This window comes from Vombatus ursinus, unplaced genomic scaffold (genome assembly GCF_900497805.2).
Source record: "Vombatus ursinus unplaced genomic scaffold, bare-nosed wombat genome assembly UNPS02014235.1, whole genome shotgun sequence".
NCBI classification, from domain to species: domain Eukaryota; kingdom Metazoa; phylum Chordata; class Mammalia; order Diprotodontia; family Vombatidae; genus Vombatus; species Vombatus ursinus.
Window position 1 is genome coordinate 96,679 of NW_020954013.1, and position 6,932 is coordinate 103,610.

General features: G+C 35.2%; 1 pseudogene; it reads right to left on the bottom strand.

Annotated features, from left to right (window-relative positions):
* Window positions 1-1,604: 1,604 nt before the first annotated feature.
* On the bottom strand, window positions 1,605-2,539 carry LOC114041968 (annotated as a pseudogene).
* Window positions 2,540-6,932: the final 4,393 nt, after the last annotated feature.

The window sequence follows — 6,932 nt, forward strand, 5'->3', positions numbered from 1 at the left end:
AGAGAAGAGAAGAGAAGAGAAGAGAAGAGAAGAGAAGAGGAGGAGAGACAGTCAGACAGACAAACAGGAGAGACAGAGAGACAGACAAATTCTGAAACTTCCTGGTTGAGTGATCCTGATCAAATTATTTAACAGCTCAAAACCCAATTCTGTTCTTTACCAGTGAATTGTGGAATTGTTGCTAACCTGTAAAAGAAATGTATAAGAAGAGAAGTTTGTTTACTTTGAAAATATCCTAACTTTGGAACAAAAATGAGTAAACTTGGGTACTATATAAAGCTCAGATTTCTGCCTATAGAACAAATATAAGGTGTTCATATGCCCCCAGAATTTCAGCATCATGTGGAAAAGCCTCCATCTCCATGCCTTGGATAGTACAGTTAGCAAAATGTAGTTATTTTCCCAAGGAAAGATACATGCATCATTCGTGAAAGGGGAATTCTTCAAAAATTTTGCACAAATGGTTTCCAGATTAAGATTCTAATTTTAGTAACATTGAATTTCATATGACAAGTATTAAAATTCAATGAAATTAACCAAAAAGTCTCATTTATTGTTAATATGCAATATAATGGAGAAGACACTGTAAATACATGTGTTTATGACAGCTGTTCCTAACTTCAGAGTATGGAAATTTAGGTGAGTAGAGAGAGAAGTGCTTTAAACCATTTTACATATCAATGTATGGTCTAGTCTTGGCTGGAACCTTAGATTTTATTCAGAATTACTTTATATTTTGTTTTCTTTTCATACAAAATCAAGAAAAGATCAGAATGGAATGGTCTTGCTATTGACCTCAAAAAAGTAGGTAATATAATCAGAATTCTCACCCAGAATATCTGACTCAAAATTATATATTCTTCCTGTTTTTCCCCCCTGGGACATGACTAGAAATACTACATATGTTGTCAAATTCCCTTGAAATGTTGGTTATTTTTAACGAATTGACTCTCTCTCCATCTCCCTCTCTCCCTCTCCCTCTTCCTCCTCCCTGCCCACTCCCATATGCTGTCAATATTTATTTTATCAGATGTGGGTACAATTAGGATGTATTTGATGGTAAAAGTATCATTTTTTTAAAGAAATCCTTTTTTTGAGAAATAAACTATATGGAAAGTAAATGGTTATTAGCTAGATCAATAGAAGAGGTCGCAACAAGACACAGTGGGTAGGCTTATGGACTTTATAGTAAGGAAATACAACATTTAAAATTACCTTCACGTACTCACTCTCTGTGTAGCTCTGGGCAAATCAGTAACCTCTCTGGCCATTGGTTCATTCAAGTGTAATATAAGTGCTCTGAAAGTGGTGACAATTAAGATGTTTTCCTTCTATGAAGGATGAGACCATAGCTTGGAATTATTACCAATCTTTAGTGAACATTCGCCTATTGTTTATCGACCCCCAAATTTGTTGTTGTTCTGGACAGAATGGCCCGTGTACAAAGCAGCTTAGCCTTGAGAAAACAAAATCACCATTTTCTGGTTCATAGAAAGCTGATCCTTTGCTCTTGTGTCCTCTTTTTCAGAATAACATGTTTGGATTGGTATTTAGGAGGTTTTCTAGCTTTAAAACTGCATGGCTCTCTGTTTTAACATGTTTGTTCCCATAATTTGATGATTAAGACTTTTTCACCCTTTTGAAAGCATTTTAACAACTGGGCATCTGGGAGTCACTGCTGATTAAAAGAAAGGGACTGATTGTTGGGTAACACAAGGAAAAAAAAAGAAGAGATATGTATCATCCATGACTTTGTGTCTTTAGAATTATCCATCACAATAATAAAAATGGAACTGAATGAATAGAAGCACACAAAGATGCTCACGAGCAACAAGATGGCTTTGGTAGCTCTGGCCTCTGGTGAGGAACTGGGGCTGATGCTGGTCTTATGAATGTGTTGGACTTACCTGTGGTGTCTGTACAAAACAACCACCATGTAGCCACTGGTAATGGCCATGAGCCCCACAAAAACTGCATCATAAAGTGACTTCCAGATCACAAGTTTTGAGGTATTCAAGGCATGTCTGTCTATAGAACAATAGCCTAGATTTCTACTCATGTTATTGTTTGTGTTGTTCCTAGTGCCAGTCACATAGAGAGGCACAATCCCATCTATCAACAGATTGAGAACCCATATGAAAACACAGAATGGAACAATACACTTCGGGGCTCGGACTTTGAGTTCAGCACATATGGGATGGCCACAACTGATGGTAATGGCCTGGAAGACACTCAGAAGGCAGGTAGCAGAAAGGGAAATACCCCGGGCCACTCTTTGAAGATAAATTATGATTTTACATTCAATGCCACCCAGGAAAATTTTCTGAATGCAGGAATGGATAGCCCTTGGAACTCCCCTCAAGAGAATCACCACAATGTTGGAAAGGGCCAAATTAATGAAAATCACTTCAATGGGTCTTATCCTTTGACCAGTGATTATATTATAGCTACTGAAGCAAAGGATTAAACCGTTCCCAAATGTTCCAATTATAATCTCAAACATGTAGAAAGTACACAGGAGGTCATTATAAGAATGCATTCCTTATTGTCTTATATAGAAAGATGGTAGTCAGATCTGATGTTACCTAGAAATGAAAAGAGAAGATTCTGTCTTAGACCAAGTGATATGAAATGAGATTACAAACTACTGATCACTCAGACAAGCTTCAGTAAACTTTGTTTGTTATATAAATATGCGGTTTTAGAAAATGTTGTTTTTCATACCTTTTTTGTAGGTTAAGAATGCAAGTATTCCTACCCTTTGGCATCATAAAATGTTTACACTTAAAGTAAGGACTATTCATTTATTACATTGTTTTGTCTTTGGTATCTTTGTGAGTATTTGTTTAATTTTTAGTATGTTGATATCTTAAAGATTATCTAGTGACTGATGATGAAGATCCTGAAGGGATTGCAAGAAAAAAAGTAGGATTCATTGTTCAAGAAAAATGAAATGTTTTGCCTTAAGAAGAAGAGACTTCAGAGTAGCTACGTAGAAAAAATAAAGAAAGGTCACTAATACAAACACAGTCTGCATTTCATTTAAGAGATGAAAATTTTAATGAGGAAATCAAATTATGAATAGTCCTTGATTAATTGGGTTGTAGACAAGGAGCATTTTGGTTAATCCTAGAAAATATTCAAATATTATTAACTCATACATGGAAGTTTTTTCTGTTTTGAATCCAAAATCAGAAATTGAGCAATATTTAGAACAAAAGAAAAACATTTTAGATGTTTCTAAATTGATCAAAGTCCTAAGAGTTTCCATACAATGCACTAGGCTGTCCTGAAATGTGATGTGCTGATCTATACCGGAGACCTACATTGAAAATTTGACTGACTAAATATAGAGAATACGGTAGGCAAGATTCTTGTATGGATAAGTATTGGGGTGGAACTCCCTTCAATTTTTGAAAGGCTTTGATTTATTCTTGGATTTCACTCCCATTGATTAAGTAATCTGCTAAAATATATATATATATATTCCCAGATCAATTAGTCTTGTCAAGCACTTTATGTATCTTAAAGACCATCTAAAATAGTTTAAGACATCCAATTCCCTATAGGTCCACTATTAATTTTGGATGTAACTATGATGGAAGGGTCAGGAAACATCAAGGACATAGAGGCCCGGGATGTTGTGCTTACTTTGGCTAGATATCCTAAGTGAGCAGCCATTCTTTGTAGATTCTGCAGTTGCTAATCTAAGTGTTCATGGCATTTCCTCAGGCCACTTGGGGTGACACAGAGATGACAACTAGTTTCACTTGTAGGCTTATGCCAAGCTCATATGTCCTTTGACTTCAAGGATTCTAATGCCATTAATATAAAGTCATTCACCATGGAGAAACATTCAATAAAGATATTATTGTCACAAATATAGCTGTCCCTGATGCTGAGCTGTCACTCAGAATTATTACAGTAAGAGCCTTTGAGTATTCCAAAAGGAGTATAATTCTCAGGACGCACTCTCAGAATCCAAGAATCTTCCAACACAGTGGAACATAAGCACTGACGTGCAAGGAGATGTTAGGGAAACAATATTTAGAGCACTGTTATCGTCTGCCTCATAGACCTCTATCTCTGAGAGATATTAAACCATTAAGCAGCTGTGGCTTATGAAAAATAATGTGTTGTTGTAATCCCCCCGATACATTTGTGTTATTGCATAGCTCAGATATTTTATTTCCCATCTGTCTTTTTCATGTTTCACTTGACTATGAAGTTACTGATGTTTGCCTATTCATGCCATGTTTAATCAGTATATAACCAATGTAAAAGACTTACCCAAAATTGGTATCATTACAAATTCCCTGTTATACATAAGAGTTATTCCTAGATTTTTATTTCATTTTTCTCTTTCACATAGAAATATTATTAATATATTATCTAAAATATCATAGTCACAAACATTATAACACTGCTATTGAAGATTTATAGCATTCGAATGTCTTTTATGTTTTAGTTGTCTGTTATATCTATTCATAATTATTCAATATACTGCATATTTAATTATGGTTTAGCATTATAGACTATATCGATATATTTGTTATTATCACTATTTGAAAAAGTGAAAGCTGAAAGTGTATAAAAATGCTAAAAAGCGAAAGTTTGTGTTAACAAAGTGAAATAATGACTGATAGCATTTTTTTTTTGGAAATTTGCTGGTGTTATGAGAAAGAAAATGTGAGAAGTTAGTGAAATTTCACAGCAGACAAGTTTTAGTGCATGGGCCAATCTTGAAGAACTTCAGAAACTGAAACTAGTAAAACTAGTATGAAAACTCTTGAGTAGAATTATTGTCACTAAGATTTTGTTACAAGAGCATGAATCCTTTCTTAAAACTATAGTTGAGTACAAAGAAGATCCTACTGACTTTGTATTTTGTGAGAACATTTGACTAAAGAGATTACTACCACCAATGGCAATAAAATTGGCAAAAGGAGAGATTATTTTAGACTGCAACAATGAAGAAATACTTTAATCCATAAGCTAGAGAAGAAAAAAATCTTGCTGACATGGAATTTTGCCAGTTTCTGTCAACATTTACGTGCAGATCTCAGACTGAAAGCTCAGAGATTCTATATTGTTTTATGGAACTATACAAAAAATCAAAGAATACAGAAAGAAAAAAAAACAAGGGAACACTTGTCATAAGAGTTTGATGTAAAATCACTTCCAAAAGAGCAGAAAGGTTCAGAATGACACATTGTTGTTACCACGGCCTGGATAGACATATATGTGATGAATGTAAATGCATGTAGGGAAGACAAAATTTCAAAGTATCATGATCAAGAAAGGCTAATTGGGCAAAAACTGGAGGTCAATTAAGTTTCCTGAAAATAATAAGAATCACCTCAACTTGGAAGAAATAATATACAATCCTATTCAGTAACTCAAAGATCAAGATAATTCAGAAATTTTTTTTTAAACTATTGCAAATTTTGTCTAAATGAAGATATATCTATCAGTACATTTGATAGGCAAAATACCTTTTGGTTTACAGGAATCTAATGCCCAAAGTAAAGAGTGCCAAGGACAGTTGGGGCCTCATGACCAGGCCTTGCTCCTCATATGATAACCCTGAACACCCTGTTTTTACACCTGAAAGAATAAAAACTTTTCTGTAAGTTCTTTGGGTAGATATCCATGTCCTCAGATATATGGGTGACCCAGGCTCTTGAGAAGTTTTTTATCTTTATTAAAGATGCCTTTTCCCTCCGCTTATGAATTTGATTTATTTTAAAACTCATTATGCTTTCATTGCTTTAGAAATTGGTTTGAGAATCTTTAAGTTAAAAAAAAAGTAGTAGTAGCAAGATCAGAAAGGAGTTATCCCATCTACATATAAGAAAGGCCAATTTTCAAATCCTCCTTTGTATGAGGATAGCACTCAACACACAATAGGACTTCTTTGTCATGCAGGGTGTGTGCCCCAATACTGTCACATGAATTCCTGAAAATCCTTTTTTTTCTTCAAAGATATTTGACCAATCATCTCACACTTGCCTAGAGCCCTTTAAACACTGAAATCTACTCCATATAAATTGCATGGAATAATCTTCTAATAAAGACAACTCAGAAAGCAGCTGGGCCTCAATTTTTTTATAATCCAGTTTCCTATGCTCTGGGCTTAGAGGAGATGACAGAATTAACTTCCAAACTCTCAAAAGAAGGCACAGTGCTCTCTCACTGGATCTCTCTCCTTCTCTCTCTCCTAACCAAGAAAGTCTAATTGAATGTAGCTTCACATAAGCCTTGCAATCAAGATTTAAAGAAAAGCTGAGAAAACTCTTATGAGATTCCCATGTATAGTTTTATGCCAGCCTCCCCCTTTCTACTCCCCTCTTCACGATTTTCCCTAAAAGAATTCTTGGCTGATGTGAAATACTTAGTAACAGGCTTTCTCTTCTGTAAAGAACCTGGAGAGCAACTGAACCCAGAGTCCTGTCTCTGTAAGAATTCTTAGGCTGTACTTGATTCAGTGGCCTCTGTCAGTATTGTTACTATAATCATTGTGAAAATTAGGAACCAGGGGCCTACAAAAATAAAATGATCTTTCCCAGGCAGCACAGACAGTAAAGAACAGAGTTAGAATGTGAACCCATCCCCTGTGCCTCTAATTTGAGTGTACTTCCCATTTCACCCTGATTCATGGGCATCCAGGTCATTTGAGGCAGAAAAACAGAGATCTGGCTATTACCAATTTATAAAATTTAATTTTTACAATGTAGGAAGTCACTATATCTAAGATTCATCATGATTATAAGAGTGGCAAATGTAAGGATGATTGAAAAGAGTAAGGAAAATTCTGATGAAAGGATGTAGGAGACAGGAATGAAGGGTCAAAAACTGCATTGAAAGCAATTCTCAATTTCCCAATCAAAGCTCCATTGGAATGAAACAGGCATGAAGGCCACCCCAGAAGC